Here is an 18,315-nt window from a genome sequence, read left to right as displayed (position 1 = left end):
GTCACCTTCTCCCCTCCCTGTTGGAGGATTGCTCTGAAACCGGGACAGTAATTCAGTTTTCTGGCGCTCTCCCTTTTCACTCCTTCATTTAGTGTTAACAAAACACAACTGTGTGCCAAACACAGCGCAATGTCTGTGGAGAGGACATGCATCTGGGACAGACAGAATCAGGAGCTGCAGCTCATTTCCCACAGGCCACGTCAGAGGGCAACCCTCTCCCTGTGCCACTGAGCCTGGCCAAACCATGGCTGCAGGCACAGGGCAGAGCATCCCAGTGGCTGGGTTGTGGAGGTCATGCCATGAAAACTTCACATGACCTCCAAACACCGACACCAGCTGCCAGCAAGCAGGCAGGGGAGAAAAGACTGTACACAGTAAAGACCAATGTGCCAGATAAAGCCCTGCCCACAACCCCCTGGGTTAGCCACAGACTGGCAGCATCATCCAGCCCCAGATCAGGCACTTGCCCCTCCTGGCCTCCATGTCTGCTTTTCAGCTTGTCCTCAAAGAAGCTTAAGAGTCACTCAGTAATAAGGGGTGCAGAGACAACTTTCTCTCAAGAGCTGAAATGTCAAGACGACTCGTGAAAGCCTGGTTGGAGCCTTTCGCAACAGGAAGGAGGTTGCTACAGCAGTAATTTACTGTGGTAGGTTTTGCAGCATGATTGCAACATATCATTACACCAGTTTCATCCTTTTCCATTTGGCAGACGCCAATTCCTCCCCCTGTTCCTCACAGAACATAAGCCAACATGGCTGCATTTCAACGGCTCCCAGCTCTGCCAATAAAAATATATTTTAAAAAATCCCAACAACTGAAAATTCTCACAATTGCATTAGCTTACTCAAAACTAATACATACTTATATACACACATGTAAGTAAAAATATACACAGGTCAGCCAACTTTAAAGGGCGGCGTCATGAAATGGTGGGGTAGGTCTCTGTTAGCAGATAAAACAAACAAAAGATAGGTTGAGTAGGAGCCTGAAATGAGATGGGCTGTGCAGGTCTCCAGGCAAATAAACTCGTGCTTAGTTGATAGTCTGCTGCCTCAAATGCTTTAGGTACTCTCCAGGCACAAAGAGAAACCACATGCCCTCTTTGAGAGACTTCTGTGCATTACAGACCGTGGAGTTGGAAGCCACAGACCACAGGAACAGCAGAGAATTAATGTTCTATTGGTGCCAGGGGCAGGGAGCATTCAGGAAATAAAAAGTTTACTGTGATGTTTTCTCCCATCCCCCAGGATGTGCTTGTCCAGTCCAGTCCAACAGTCCAGTGCTAGAGAGAGAGGTGTTCATTAGGAGCCTCTCATAGAAGCTTAAATGAGAATTTCAACTGCTGAAGAGCATCCCTCTCCAGGCTTGGCAAAACAGGGATCTTTCCAATAGGGTTATAGACCCATCACCTGCAAGAGCCTCTGGTGTTTGTACAATCAATGCGTGGGGAAAGGCATTTTCTTCCCTTCCTTTGCTATGTTTTTTGGAGATGGCAATGGGGCAATTTTTGGGCATATCCCAGCTGGAGGAAGGTGCATCCAAGTCTAAATTCTCCTATTTGATTCCATTTAAGATCTTCAGACTTGATATCTATTTGAGAGCAGGGCATTACATTAATCTTCCCATCTAAGCAATGGGGAAAGAGAGAGTTGATACCAGCTCAGATTACCTCACTTAATGGAAGATACTCCTGAGATATTTTCAGAGGATGGAAAAAATAAGACAATGTATAAATTTCTTAATTGAAAGAAAATAAATTGTTGCAAGCTACTGAGCTTATCCTTCTGGGGAACTGTCTGTAATTCAACTGAAACAATGTAGTTCTCACTCAGGGAAGGAACACCATTTTAAAAGATGTTAAATAAAATATTTGTGACAGTTGCAACCATTCCACAGCTTAAGTCTAAGGAATTAGCAATTAACATTCAATGATAAGGCTGTATTTGCATTTGTATCTAGATGTCAAACTTTTCCTGAGCTCCAGTGCAATCAAGAAACACTCATTTTTCAAATGTATTATGTACAAATGGATTCATAGTTGTACCAGACATTGAGGGGATGGCAGGGGAGAAGAGAGAAGTAGAGAAGCAGCCACTAATCTTTCTTCCACTTAAATTCTTGTTTATGATTTCAGTGGTGCAGCTTAAGTAATGATGAGGAATGAAAGAATTTATATTTTCTCATTTAACAATGTGAAGCTTCAAAAAAATATTTTCATTAAAAATGGACTTCAATATCTTGTCAGAACAATAAGCCCATTCTCTTAAAGGTCAGCTATTACACTTGCAGAGAGAAAAAAAAGAATAATCTTCTTAATCCTAAGTGACTACTTCAAATGAAACAATAAATGACTTCTTTCTTTCCATCCTTCTACATATATTATCAGCAAAAAATTAATGAAAAGCAACTCCAGTGAAGAACCCTCTGAGGATTTTTTAAATGTGGATCTGCTCAGCACAGAATAGCAAATGCATCTGTGTGGTCAATAGAGTGAACGAATTTTCGGGAAACAAATCTGCAGAAGGAGTAACTGATCAGTAAGAAGGAAAAACTTGCATGTTGTGTAGTATTTCTATATGAAATACATTTGAACATGAGTCCTTCTATATGCAGGTAGACCCTTCATTCAATGATGAAAAGCTGTTTTACAGTTCATTTTAATTATTAAATTTCATAAACAATCTACTTCCTCATGCTTTCTGTACTGTAGTGGGCCCCACTTCTTGGGCACCTGGTCAGCTGCACTTGGGCACAAATCCCAAAAGCAGTTCCTTGGGAAGAAGATAACTTTCACCCACCCAGCACTCGGGTGAGCAAATCTGAGCTTGTACAGGAGGGGAGGGGTGGGGGAGGGAAGGTGTTCCTGTGCATGTAATGATCCAGAAAAGGAAGATGAAGATTTATCATGGTTTGATTACTTTCCTATACAATTCTCAATTTGTTGAATGTTATTGAAGAAGAGTTTCCTGCTTCTGCTTACTCAGGAATCCAAGCATAATTTAAATATTCATGTCCATATTACAACACTGCAAAAACTAGTTTATTTTTTTTAAATAAATAAATGGTTTAAGTCACAAGGGAGATGTCAAGAGGTTTTAATACCACAAGGTCCTTTTCTGACTAAGAAAACTTCATTTTAAGCACTGTGCAGTCAATCTCTGAATGAAAGTTCTTAAAGAACTAATCCTTCAGAAATTAAACTTTTATGAAATCTGTTTATCACTCTTATTAAATAACTCTTTCAGGTATAATTCTCAAACTGAATGCAAGCCTAGTGTCAAGAGAAAACTGAGCTGTGAATATCTACTGTAGATAATCAATGTGTGTATAAAACAAAATGATAAATTCTTTCAAGAAAATCTAGAAATCCCACCAAGTTTGCAAACTAAAGATCACCTCAACTGTATAAAATCTTTATCAGTGCTGGATCTCCATTAAATTAAATTGTGTAATTCCCTGATGTAGAGGAAGTGAAAGTTTCTAATGCTAAGAAAATTATATACAAGCAGATTAAAAAAAAATACCCACAGAAAACCTTTGAGAAAATTCAGACCAAAACCTTTACTCTAGAAACTAGGCTGAAGCCAAACCAACATAATTCCAATTTTAAAATAGGAATGCACATACTTCCAAATGCCAGAGGATTAAGTTCAGGGATGGAAGATGCACTTCATTTACTTTACATGATAGCATTCATAAGATCATTTACTTGAAACAACATAAATTTTATAAGGACTGCCCTACCTGGTGGTCATCATGGAAGAAAATGTCATTGGATATCTTCATTAGTGACACTGAGCAGACATTTTCAAACAAGTTTTCATAATGACCAACTCCTTCCTAAAAAGGCAATAGCTCATCTGGAGCCAATCCCTGGGTTAGCATGGGTGGAACTGTTTCCTACTGCTATTGAACTTAAAATTCAGTTTTTATCAATACAAACTCCTTGCCCTTTTATTATACAGCTGGTCAGGATTGTAAGAATCATAGTCCTAGCACTCTGAATAGTCCTGAGTAACATCTGCTTGAACTGTCCCAAATGACTTGACACCTTCAGCAGTGCTGTCCCTCACTGGTCACCTGTTTTCCCACATAGCTGTGAGTTCATTAAACAGTGGGTTGCTCTGCATTCTCAATGGAGATCATATTCCCATGTGAACAGTGGCCATTTTTTCCTCCCTTATTTTATTTGTGTTTATAAATCCATTAAAAAACCAGCCAAATGAAAAAAAATCCAAACCAGAATCATCTTATCCTATAAAAGCTTATTATCTATACAAACATGTGTTGAAGTCCTTATAGTAACTTTTCACATCCAGAGATGCTATATGAAGTAGGTGATCTTGTTCTTGACACCACCTTAAAAAAACATAGGAAGTTTACCCTCTCATGGTATGAGCTGCCATGCCTGTATGATTTGTCTCTGTTTACTACAGCATTCCACTTCTACCAAGCTTTTGATGTAACTTTTATTTCTATATTCTGACTTAAACTGGGTATTTATTTTCATGCTCTTTTTTTGTTTGTTGATATGTGCAGTATTTCTTGTCTGGTTTTATGTGCTGTGATTGACAGGGGCTATTTACTTGTAATAGAGTTTGCTACTCCCTCACAAATTTATTATATTCTATCATTTTAAATCCTGGGATTACAGGATTTTCATTATTTTAACCACTTGTGATGTGTCACTTATATTTCTGAAGTCTTCCACGCACAATGGCTTTTCCATATTGAAAAAGAAATGCATCTAAACCTTGGAGAAGTATAATGCCACCAGAATAACTACACCCAACTAGGTTTGGCTGAGGTGAAGCCCATCTTTCTTGCAAACAATTTCTCCAAATGCTGTCCCACTTCCTAGGAGACCTATACTCTGCATCCTTAATGCTACCTTTTCAACTCTGTATTCCTGTTTACTGCCTAGCCTTGGCTCTGCAGATGGTCACACCCTGAGTGCCTCCATGAGAGCATCCTCAGTATGAGGGTGCAGATCTCAACATGACTGTCACCACCAGCCTTTCTCTCTCCCCTCCACCTCAGCAGCACAACTGTCACAGACAGAAATGGAAACACAATCAAATGCTTGGATGTCTCCATAGCAGAGTTAAAAAAAAAAAAAAAAAGAGAAGGTGAGGCCTCCCTGATCTAGGAAGCTGCTGGCATAGCAACAGCAGAGAGGGAAATCGGTGTGGAATATTTTTCAGCAGCAAATCATTATTTTTAAGGAGTCTAAGGGCGACCCTTCCCTGCTTAGTAGGCTCCTTGACAGAGAGCTGTCTGTAAGGGAGGAGAAAAACCAGTTCTTTGTCAATTTGGAATTAAAATTTCCAAAGTCTCACATGAAAATTGGATTTTCAACGGATGATGAGGCAAATTTAGATCTGAACATGAAATGCTAATTGAAAACAAGGTCAAGGTGACTCATGTCTTTACAATAAAACAACAAATGTTCATTAAATATTAAATGAAAATATTGGCAAACAATCTTGATTCTATTTTTTAAGAAACTGGACAAGCTACAGACTGAAGAAATGAATTGGAGATAATTTAATGTTTATGGATTTCAGTAAGAAAGCTGAAACACTGCTGTTTGAGATCCTGAGGGAAACCATTAATTAAGTTGGCTTGCTCTGAAATGCAGTTAAATTGATACAAAGCAGACTACAGAGCTTTAGAAAAAGTGTAGGCCCTTCAGATTCTGTATAAGGGAACTGAATAGCCAGGTTGGGAGAAGCTTTCCTTTTCAAGTAGACATGGTGCTAAAAACCCAAGGAGCTGCTGAAAATGACAGAAAGACCTCGAGAACGCAGAGCTAATGAAGCAAGGTTTGTGTGGGACCTTGCCTGCACTACGGTGCCTAGGAAACAGGGAATCTGACTGGAACTCTGTCAGTCTTCAAAAACAATGACAGCAAAGACAATCTGGCTGTGACACCAGAGAGCAAATTACACTGCAGTGCACAGGGGATGCTACAGCCAAGTAACTCAGAAACTGGTTGGCTACAGTTGCCTTATTTAAAAGGATTTCTGTGTCCACGGTCACCAGCTAGTGTTATTTCCTGCTTCATGTACGCAAGATCCAACACCTTCCCTAGCACACGTGTACATATCTCTGACAAATGGATCTCTGAGTCTGAGCCCACACAGCTGTCATTGACCTCGCAGTCAGTTCTCAGGCTGCCAGTACTCAGCTGTCTGTCACAAACACTCAGCAGCCAAAAGGCAAATCACTGGAGAACAAATGGGTGAACTCAGCTATTAGTACAAGCCCCAAACATCTGGAGACTGGTTTATTGCTGAACTACAGCCGAGTCTGTGCCTGAGCTGGGTACAGATTGGGAAGTCCATGAAAACAGGTTTTCCTGTCAAAGTTGCAGAACGTTTGTTTTGCAATCACAGCAGAAAGAAAAGGTGGGAAAAATATTTTCATAATTTTGGGACTTTATTCTCTAACTAGAAGAAAATGGGGAAATATAGAAACAGATACATGGGAAATGAAGACAATGTTTGCCCCTCCCAACTTTAAACTGCATTTTCTATGGTTATGAGAAAGGCTTATGCTGGCCTAAACTCTATTTGAGCTTTAGGGCTTTACCATACTTTTAACACAAAAATTTCTCCTGGGTGAAGAAATTATACAATTCTGCCCTTGATGATGGATTTTGTGTTCCCAGCCTATGCTCCAAAGCCTTTGACACCAATTCACAGCACACTGGCAGAATGGTAGGAGCTGCAGCCCCTACTGAGTCCCCTATTGGACTTTCCATTCTCATCTTTGCTGGAAACCACCAGTCTGGAGCACTCTCAAACGCACCAGTGCTGTGCCCTCCCCACAGAGTCCAAAGCCACCGAGGACTTTGGGCCAGTTTCCATATTTCAGCCAATGAGCCTGTCTGTAAAGGGCAGTACATCACCTGACTGGGCTGCAAAACTTCATCAGTTCCCACAGCTGCCTGAGGAGACAATCACAAAAGCCAGGTTCACTCTGGGACGGTTTTCCCCAGTAACCTCACTAGTGAGGATGAGGAAGGCAAAGCAACATCCTCCTGTCTCCTTCCACATCAGGGCCATGGCCGTCACCAATGCCGTGGCAATCAACTCCCTCCACTGAGAGAATTGCACCTTGGCAAGCTTGCCTTTGATGACCAGATTAATTTCACCCACTTGTCTCTCTGAATGTTTAAATACTGTATGGAAACCTTTAGAGTGTTCCAAACTTTTATTAACAATATACTTTGAATGGGTTTTCATAAAAACTGAGAAACAATTGCTATTAAGACATCTGTAAATAGCTCATTCCTTATCCTCGGGATATATTTCATTCCTAGTGCACGCAGGAATGTGGCACCAGGTCCAACATATGGGGGAAACTGGATAAAAACCAAATAGATCAGAAATAATTTTTTTGAGCATGAAAATGTTTGTACAATATTCACACAGGTTTTTTGTGTAGTTATTTTCCTTTTTGCAAAGCTCATACAATTTCAATTATTCAGAGTATTTCAAGGGAAGCAAAATGCACTAAAGAGGCTAATACCAAAGCCCTGATGAAACACAGTGTTTTGCACTCTCAGCTCTATTATGAATGACAATAAAACTCTCCTGGCTGATAACATAGGAATTTGTTCTATCCTTGACATCCTTGACAGTTTCTGGTAGTGCATCAAGTATCCCTCAAAGACCAACATGTTTTCATTGTTAACTGTAAATGTTTTCAGAAGCTGTGAAATTAACACATTACTGCAGTGCACAATTCACAAAAATCTCAAGTTAAAAAACATCTCAGGCTTCAGATTTGCTCTGAGACTTCACAAACACCACTACACTTGTTCTCAGCAATGGGTCTGCACTCGGTCCTGGACCACAGCTCATGTGCAGTGACACAGTTACAGTGCTACCACATTGGATGCAGGGGCTCCACAGCATATTTGCTTTGTAAGCAAGTAAATTTAGTTGCTAGTAAATTCCTGCTGCTGCTGCTCAGGGCTAAGGTGGAAAGCTCAGCAAATGCACCTGCAGCAAGTGCAGCTCCAAAAAAGTCGCCACTGAGGTATGTGTAACTGGATTTAAGTCCCTCATAACCTTATTCTATGGATGAGAAAAACCCATCAGAACTTTGTGTACCTTTATAAGCCCTCCAATCTTTAAAACAGTTGTGCAAGGAACAAGAAGTCACAATTAATCAAGCAGCTCTTTAAGTGGCTCAGATTGAAAGGCAAACACAAATATCTTGATAATACTGCTCCTCAGGAAAAAAATCTGCCTAGTGAGAGTCCATGCCCAGCTCCTGAAGTGACACTTGATACGGATTTTAAGCAGAGAAAGGGTTCTATGTGCCCAAATTCCCATGTTTTGTTTCACTTAAATTTCAAAACAATATAAGTTTGCATGCATGCCTGTTTGAAAAGTGTCCATTAAAAAGCTAAAAACCACAAACCACCACTCACATTTCTGCAATGTCTGTTAGCTCGAAATTATTTTGTAAATTGCAGTAAAATACTCGAATGCTGAAATTTCATATCAATGGTTTAGTCAAGTTGTCATTCTCCAAACATGCACTGACCAAACAGTTTTGGGAATGAACATCAGGAAGATCAAACTGAGATGAAGGGAAGAAAAAAACTCAAGCCTAAATTCTTGGATTTACTGAGGGTGGTTTATTTTCATTTTTAAGATTAGTTTTTTTCAATATAAAACCTTTGTTTGCTTATTAAATGCACTGACTTATTACATTAAATTTTATTCTGTTGCCTCTCTATGATAAGGATGATAAAGCAATGGAAATCCAGGCTTGAATGAGAAAACCCTCTTATCTTTTATCCCCAAAATCTTCTAAAAAGAGTGACTTCATTACTATGGAGGCAAATCCCACTTCTTCCTGGGAATTAAGTGTCTTGAAAGCTGTCTGGCAAATTTCACACCTAAGCAGAAGAACTGAGAACAGTTTACTTCTTTTAATTTCCTGCTTTACAAAGAAAAAACCCAAACTATCCTTATATTCATTAGTTGCACACTTTATCTCATCTCTTTTCAGGTAACTTCACCTTGTCAGAAGGCCACCAGGAAGGTGGGGAAAAGAGTGGTATAAGTGGCATCTGAGATGTATTAAAAATATATGAGCTGGAGGTCTTTTCATACACATGGAGGTTCTCTGGAACCTGGGAAAGTAATTTGCCTTTTATTATATGGGCACCCTGAATTGTCGCAACAGGATTTTAAGAACATATTTACCTTTTGCTCAAAGGACTTTAATAAATGCTTGAATTGGTCCCAGATTTTAATCTTCCTTCAATCTGTAAATGCTGGTAGGAGATCTGTTGCACCAGAGGATTTAAAGAGCACTGGAGGATTTGCCCCCCTCCCAGGTGAACCGCAGCCATGTGGTCCCTGGCAGCCTCTGTGCCTTAACAAAACACCCAAGTCCTGTAACCAAACCTCTGCCCTGCACTGCTGCAACACATCAGCTTGGAAGGCACGTTGGGAGGGCATAAGGAAAGGAGGAACAAAAAACAGCAGGGAAAGTATTTTCCTTTTGATGTAGCTGTCCACCACATCTCATCCCAAGACCAAAATTTTAGATTTTCTGGGAACACAGAAGCCACTGGCAAGCTCTTGCCTGCACCTCTGTCACTTGCTCTAAGCAAAATAGCCTGTAGGTTTTGGTCCTTGCTGCTGCACTGTCAGTGAACCATGACTTACATTTACAGCCCAAGGATGCAGCTGGAATTGAGAACATTTCAGAGAGCTCAGAGGACTGAGCTCTCAGATTTTCTCCACTCTGAGTCAGTTAAAATCCCACGTCAAAGTTGTGGTCTATGTATGTCAATAGGCTGCAAAACCAGCACTGAAATATTAAATGTCATGTCCAGATGTAGATCAAATGCTTTGCCAAGCTGTGGTAATCTCCAACACAAATGTGGACAGTAGAATCACACAGCACTGTAGCCTGAGCACAAATCCTAGCTGCAAGGGTCCTGGCCCCATTAGAAATTATTCAGGCAGACAAATATTGGAAGTGCAACTGCAGCTTTCGATAGATGGGATAAAATGATCAAAGGAGAGCAGACATTTGCAAACCCTAGACAGTGGGGTCAGGTTCTTTGAAAACAACCTGCTTTATGATGTGCAAGTCACTTCTGCTTTCTCTTTATTTAAGTGCCAAACAAATGCAGCCACTATTGAGTACTGAGGCAGGAGCTTATTTTTTTGGAGCAAAGTGAGAAATGGTAAAGGTTTTCTCAGATTCTGGAAACTCCAGGTATCCACAGTTAGAGGTCAAGAGAGCCCAACTGACAAATTCAAGGGCATGTTTTTATCAGCTCCTCAATGGGTGCTGCCTTTCCCCTCTCACATCCGTCCTCATCCGCTGTGTTTTCCCCTCTGGCAGGAGGGGGACACAGATGTGCAGAGGTCCAGCTGTCCCCTGGGACTGGGCTGGCTCTGCAAACATAACACCTCCACACCCTTTGTTATTTTGTCAGAAATCAATACCAAGCAATGCTGTGCCTGCAGCCTTGTGATGGAAAAATAATTTAAAAACAAAACGAAACAAAAAAATCAATAGTCTAACAGACCCTGGCCAGTCCTGGTCTGCTGAAGAACAGAGGCAGAGAGAAGAGCTCACGCACAAGGGAGCCACAGTGCAAAATTTACATTTTTGCACTAAGCAAAGCAGCAGGTGGACTCAGAAAGAAGCCCTGCTTTGAGAAAGGTCAAACATCAACAAATATCAGCACCTGACACCAGGAAAGCTATCACAGACCAGCACTGGTAAGGAATAGCATGACAGAGCATTTTACCAAGGCAGGAGCAGCCCTGCTGAACTTATAGGAACACTCTCAAGATCCTGTACCTCTCAGCAGCTGCAAAATCATCAGATTTACTGGCAGCACTTTAGAGAGGCACCTAAGACAAATATTAAGATTAAATAAACCCTAATAAAACAAAGCATTAGTGTTGAAATTGCATTGGCTCCCTAACAAAAGCAGTTGCATACTGGGACCAGTTTCATTGGTGAGAAAAGGTTAAAATTTTTCCCACTCATATTTTTCATTTGTCCCTTAGAGCTGGGAATAACCATACAGACTTCATAGTGGTTTTTCTTCTAGAGCACAGGAGCAAGAGGTTATGTGCTGTCCATCCTCAAAAGCATCATGACGCTTTTGTCTGGAAAGGCAAGTGGCCCCCAGGGGCTGAAGAAACTCAGATGGGCAGTAGCTCAAACTCCAGAGGCTCCTCTCTTGCCTAGCCAGAAAACCAGTGCCAGAAACCAGAGTTACTCCTCACAGTTCTCATTGAAAATGGGGTAAAGCTTTGCTCTTGCTGTGGTGGGAGAGTGCAGCTCTGCTGACGCAGGGCTCAATGTGCTCTTGAGGTGCTGCTGGTTTTTCTCCTGTGTCCAAAGTCCTCTGTTTATTTTGAAACAGTAACAAAGTCTCTGCTGCTCTCCAGACAATGCTGTTGCTGTGTCAGTACAAAACATCCCCCCCCTCCTCTGTGTCTGTCTGGCCACCCTTCGCTGCCTCTGCCTGTCTGTGTATGATGGGTGGGAGGAGAGTGATTTCCTTTTGCAAAATTACCCCTCTAAATCCTTACCTCAGTTTTTTCTGGACCAGCCTAATGTTGCATTCCTCTTCCAGCCACATGTGTCTGCTGTTTCCCAAACTATGGCTTCCTTTTCTGGTCTGTGAGCATAACCCCAGAGCACAATGCACTGCCACACTGTCCCAACTGCTCAACATCAACCAGCTCTTTGGGCTGGCAGGAACTTCTCCAGTTGTTCCCCAGAGTGCACAGAAAGAACCCTTCTGAAGGTGAAGGTCACTGATTTTTATATGCTACGTGAATGTTTTCTCCTTATGTTCCTAAAGTCATTCCACATTAAAAAAACAAAACAAAACCCTTTCACAAGAGCAATTTCAGTCCATTACATATTTCCAATGCCAAGCTTGTGGGTGTTTTACCAAGACAGAGATCAGAGCCTGAGTCAGGGAAGGCTGGCAGAGCTGCCAAACCCTGTAAGAAGCTGTAAATGAGCAAACAAGATTACTGGTACATTTTTCAAATGACATGGGGCTGAAAGACAAGAGCATTTAAATGACTTAGAAAAATGTGAAGTAATTGATACTTCTATCTGAGCAAAGCCAACATGAAAAATCCTTCATAAGAGTCAGGGTGCATCACTTGGAGTCTCTTTTCAATACTGTATCATAGGACACACATTCTACTCTTTATCTTTTTCCATACAGTTACTGAAGTTATAAAAGTGAACCAAAGCTAAAGCTCAAGGGAAAAAAGCACAACAGCTGTACACATGTATTGGCCAGTGGGACAGAGAAAGCTGAGCCTTTCCAGAGCAAAACACGTGAGCTGGGCCAGAGCACGGGGTCCCTGTATTGGGCCACACTGGGCAGCCACATCCAAAGGCCAATAACTGCTGATGTGGAATTTACATGCATCACTTACACACCACTCCCTAAATCACCCTTGCTGGAAGGAGACACCACTACTGTTACCCAAAATCTAGGCAGCAAAGGGCAAAACACTGCATGTGAATCTTAATGGAGTTATTTTTCAGAGCATTTTTTTTAAATGTATTTCATCACAACAAAAGAATGACTCCAAGGTTTTTTAGGGACGGGTTGGCTTTTACCCAGGTTGCCAGGGTCCTGTCAGGTGCTAAATTGATATGCAGGGCTCCTTTACTCTCTTCTCCGCAGCTGGCCTGGTTTGTCCACAGCTCTGCCCTCATGGGAATGACCCTGCCACTGAGGTCAGGCACTTTTTGGGACCCCTCTCCATACAGGGATCCTTGTCCTCAAGGAGGGAATCTGCCACAGGAGGGCATGTTGCCTCCACACCTGCAAGCTTGTAGCCATTGTTAGCAAAACTTTCAGGACCTCCCATTTGCACAGACAGCATAAGAAGAAACACCTGTTTCATCACCACATCACCTGTTTCATCACATCAGCACCCTTAGCTAATGGGGTAACCTCTCCAGCATCCTCTGCCCACAACAGCCTCACAAGGCCACCACATGGCCAGCCTTTCTCCCAGTTGCTCACAGGTACCAAGGGACAACGGGATGCTCCTCCATTGAGGGTTTGCAGCTCTGGAGAAAAACCAGAGCAGGCGGGGCCAGACTTCATCTGCCTTCACCAGCACAGCCCATCCTCCCCTCAGCAATGGCAACAGGAGAAATTCAACACGGAGAAATGCTAAACCCCAGCCAAAACCAAAAGCCAACAGAGCAGGCAGCCAGCAGGGTCCTGCAAGTATGCAATACGTGGCAGCATGCTGTGTTTTATTAAACACCAAGCACCTCACAACAGAAGAACGGTCTCCAAAATGTTAATTTTCCTGCAGTTGATTAACTGCCCAGCATCCAGACTCACTTTACCTCTGAGACTGAGCACGCGTGGGAGGGAAACTGGCAGCAACCACCGGGAGCGAGTGCCAGCGTGCGATCGTGAAGTGCTCTCACACCACATTTGGGATTATTGCATACCTTGAGGAGATGCCAAATACTCCCCTCACCCCCTGCCTAAGTTTTCCCTTCCTTTTTGTGGATGTGGATTAGGATGAGAGGAAGTGAGTGCCTGTTTGATTTTCAGTCAGATGCTCCTGCCCCTATTCTTTCAGGCAGGCAGATGGATACAGACATGCTGCCCACCCCCAAATGCTTGTGTGCAAGGCTCTCAGGAGCCTCCCAGCTGCAAACACCTCTTTTTAATAGAAGTGCTGCCTCTTCAGAGCTGCCTTGTCATGCATCTGAACACAGAAAAGCCCCTCTCAGATGACAGCATTGTTATTTTGTTGTTGTTGCTCGTTTCACTCTGCAAACAGGAAAGGGACCAAGCTGTCCCTGTCTCCCAGAGCATGTGGCTGCCACACACAAATGTCAGCCCCAGCAACAGGAATGATCTTGTTCCCGTAAGTCAACAAACAATGTTTAGAAAGGTCTGTGCTGTGGGAGGATTTCCTAACATAATACAAGTCATCAGACTTAAAACACATGTCTACCCTGGTGAATTTAATAAAGCAACAAGGCTGTATAGGAAAAAAGATACAAGAAAACAAGAACTTTCTCCTGATGACTTCATCCCACAGGGTCAACAGTAAATCAAGGGCAGCAATTGTTGGAAAGGGGAAGCTCTGGAAATTTCTTCGAGAACTTTAAAGGAAACTTCTACTGTTCCAACACTTTTCTTATTTAAAAAAAAATAAATAAATAAAAGAAAAACCCATAATTTTCCCAGCATTGTACCATGAGAGCATCACTCAAGCATAGAATGTTGTACCATCAAGGAAGGAGCATGCCCTGAGCCACTGAACCATTTGTTTCACCTATTTTTTACTGTGTGGGCAACACAAATACATGTTGATAACATTGCTTCCCCACATACCATTTTCACCCATGTCTTTTACTCAAGCAATGCTAGGGGAGAACAACAAATGGGGTTAACTTTTTTAAACATAAAAAGAAAAAAGCCCCCAGACCATAGACCCCAAGCCCCACTAAGCCAAGAGCTGGAAGAAGCTACATTGCAGTTGCAGCAGCAATGGCAATTTGCCCGTGCCTGTAAAAGAGGCAGAGAGGGATGGACACCCAAAAAAAGGGTCATTGGATTGCCCCAGGCAGACACCCAGACTGTGTTCACCTCACATGCACTCAGAATAAAAAAAGACATTTAGAAAATCAAATGGCAGATCTTTTTGCCATGTTCTCGACATAACTATCAAAATAAAAGCTGATCTTGTTGTGTGGAAGCCTCTGATTAATCTGCTGGAGCCAAGAGGAAATCCTAGGGGATATTCATGGCTCTTGGCAGCACAGTCCTGGACCTTGACCTACCCCAGTGCAGCTGTTCCCAGGTATGCCACTGCCTGCTTCCACCAAGCAGGGTTTTAAAAATTTGGGTTTTTTTTCTATATACAGTTCTATGTACCAAAAATAAAATTAATTTATATCAAATAATGCATATTTGTGCAGTACACTTCATTTATAAAAGTTTTATCTCTCCTCTTTGTACTGCTTGGGAGCACAAATACATTTGTCATGTATTGTCAGGAAGATCTTCCTCTTTGCAAATTCAGGTCTTCTAAAGATGAATGGCCTGCTAATCTTTCATTTTAAAACAAGTCTAAAAGTAGCACATTGTAGAAACCTGTGTTAAAATCCCACGTGCGTGCAAACAATACCTTTCAGTGGTTTAAGACATAACGAAAACAAAGCCTTCACACACTTTCATTAACTCTCACAATCAGCTTTTATCAAAACACTTAATCTACCTTAAGCTTTTGTACAAACAACAGGTGAGAAATCTCCCATCTCCCATACGTCATTTGATTCAATATTCACCACTGAGAAGAGCAGGGATAAATATACTCACCAACAACTCCCTGTGATTTGTCTCTGTGACCAGAGCTAAAGTTATTTAGAACACAATACAACATTCACAGAAATAAAACGTTAGTCATTGGCTCCCTAACCTCAAGCCTTTATCAGCCTTCCCAAAGTTCCAGAAATCATGTGCTCAAACATGAAAAATGAAGCAGCTGTTACTGAAATTTCACAAGCCATATAAAATGCAGAGTTATTCAGTACAGAAATTTCTAAACTGTGAAAATGTTTTATTTCTCTTTGGTTAAAAAGTAAGAGAGTAATACTCAACAACACTGACCTACTTCAGCTACCTAATTCAGAAGACGAAAGAAAATTTAATAAGCACAAGATGATTTTCCCCAGTCTTTAATGGTTGTGGAGCCTGTAGGCATGTGATGTTTTTATGAAGTCTTGTAAAAGTACATTTAAAATTCTTCAGTATGTGTAGTTATATTGACCTAATGAAGTTTATCAATTTGGCCAAAGGATGTTGTTTGTGAGGCTCTTACCGGCAGTTTCCAGACTCTCATAAAATACAGCTGCTTCATAACTCCTGACGAGCCCAGACAGTGCCCCTGGCTACCTGAAAGCTCAGTGACAGATTTAAAAATACAATTCACAGGTCACTGTCCTCAGACAAAGCTTCAGCTAGATCTAAGTGTGTTGTACTAACTCACCAAGTGCAATTTTAACATACTGTAGCTTTACATGCAAAGGAAGAAAGAAATCTTTCACTTTAATGATTAATCAGTAGCATTCAGGGAGGTTTCTTTTATTGCTTCTGACCTAAATACGAGCTGCAACTCTCCTTGCACTCCTCTTTGACTCCAGGAGCTTTTTAACCTCCCATAGACCAGTTCAACAGCACAGTGGATGTGCACTTCTCATTGCGCCATACCCGAGCAAATGTGAAGTCCCTAAAATAAACAACCTCATCAGCACAAACCTAAAGAGCAGAGATTTGCACATGCTAATCTGACCATTGGAATGGCGATTTCGAGTATCAGTTCTACAAATATCACTTAAAAAGAGCAGTAAAATCTTATTTTGGATGGGTTGAATGAAAATAGATTGCAAGAAAACACAATGCATGGTGTAAAATAACAACTAACCTATAAGCTTCCATAAAATATTCTGCCAGCTCTGAAAAATCAAAGTTGTAACAGAAGAAAGTGTGTTCCTTTTCTAGCACAATTAGACATTATTTTAAACACTTGATGGCAAGTGCAGGAGACAGCAGTTAACTGACTGATGAGCTCTCCTATATTTAAGTTAGTTTTGTCTCAGAAAACACAGGCTGTAAAGATTCTGAATGTTTTGCAGAGGTTTACAAAATGCAGAAATGCCACCTCTGTGTGAGTGTTTGCACTCAAGCACAGGCTGGGGGAAAGCCACAATTCTGATTTCTTGCCTTGGAAAAAGCCATAAAAGGTCTAGAGAGAGGAAAACCTCAAAGCATCATTACGAGTTTGGCTACATATTTGCGGCGCTTCTGGCATCCCCTCTCTTGGCATTTGTCACCTTTCCCTCAGCCCTGGCTGCCCCGGCGCGCTCAGCTCTGCCAGCGCGGCTCACCGGTGGAGCCCGGCTCTCGCAGCAGCAACAAAGGCAGCGTCCTCCCGCCTCGCCAACCCCTCCATCTGCTGCCGCGGCAGGGGAGCTGGGAAAGCTCGGTGTGCATCTCACACTGCGTGTTGCTGGAAATTTCTGCCATCTGCTATTGCCTTGCCTCCCATGCCTCGCAAAAATATCGCTGACTAAATAGAAAGCAATTCCTTTATCAGACGTTTTAAAGTGGTGTCAATTTAAATAACGAACTTTTTTATTATTTTTTGTATTCACGTGAACATAACAAATCAGCACAGATTAAGGGATAAAGATGGAAGGTCAGATTTATACAGCTACCAAATAACTAAATATATTAAATATATAAATAGTGTTATATAAATATAACAAGTCTTAAATATAACACTATTAAATATATTAAATATAACACTATTTCTTACAAAAGCATTTTTTTTACACTATGATTTGGATGACTTTTGACCTGTGTGAACAACACATGATTCTCTCCCAAAGCCAAGCCCTAAATTCATCACACAAATTATTGCACTGGAATGTAATTTCAAACTACAGAATACCCTACACAAACACACCCTGCCTCTGCCCAGGCAGCACCCAGAGCTGGAGACTGAGCATGCACCAGTGCAGGGGACCCTCCTCAGGGTGCTCTTGGATTTAATGAATTTGCACTTACACAAACAAGCCAAGCCTTAGATGAGGCCAGATATGCAATTCAAAATACACCTGGCCACAAAGAAGCATTTTAAAGCAAGGAAAATCAAGTATTTGGTGACTTAAATATCCTCTCCAGTCCCTTTGTGGTCACACACTAAAGGCTTTCAGGATGACCCAGCATATTGCTGAGGAACAGCAGACCCAAACCCCTGATATGAAACACCTCATCATGGATACAACAGACAGCTCAGAGGGACCACGACGCCTGATGACACACAGGTTCATAATCTGCCTGTTTCTTCTACACAATTTTAAGAGTGGACTTACCTTTGTGGGTGCTCTGAGTGCACTGCTCCTCCTGCTTTGCTTTGCTCACCAGGGCCAACACTCTCCTTCTCCAGGTGACTCAGGCAGCAGCTTGCAGCAATGGAGACAGCTGCTCCCCACACTGTCCACAACCCCAAACCACATGCTGAGGAACCCCATCCTGCCCAGGAAAGGAAGGGGGTGGGGGCAACTCATCACCGAAATGACCCCAACCTGAGTAGCTCCCAGGAGCCCTTCCAGGTGCACCTCGACTCCCAGATGGCAGCTGGGACATCCTCACCTGTGTGCGCTCAGCTCCCCGGCCTGAGGTGTGAGGGGAGCGGCAGCCCCAGGTGTCCTCTCTCTGTGCTGAAGGCGACCCCTGGC

General features: G+C 42.0%; 1 protein-coding gene across 1 annotated transcript in view; it reads right to left on the bottom strand.

Annotated features, from left to right (window-relative positions):
• Positions 1 to 18,315, bottom strand: part of PHYHIPL (phytanoyl-CoA 2-hydroxylase interacting protein like) — a 127,042-nt gene extending 108,727 nt beyond the window's left edge. Inside the window, exon 1 of the mRNA XM_053983534.1 lies at positions 18,230 to 18,315. The gene's annotated coding sequence lies outside the window, so the exon portion shown is untranslated. The remainder of the gene's footprint in view (positions 1 to 18,229) is intronic.

This window comes from Vidua macroura, chromosome 8, assembly GCF_024509145.1.
Source record: "Vidua macroura isolate BioBank_ID:100142 chromosome 8, ASM2450914v1, whole genome shotgun sequence".
Lineage (NCBI taxonomy): Eukaryota > Metazoa > Chordata > Aves > Passeriformes > Viduidae > Vidua > Vidua macroura.
The sequence above is the reverse complement of the archived record's forward strand: the minus strand, read 5'-3'. Positions and strand labels throughout refer to the sequence as shown.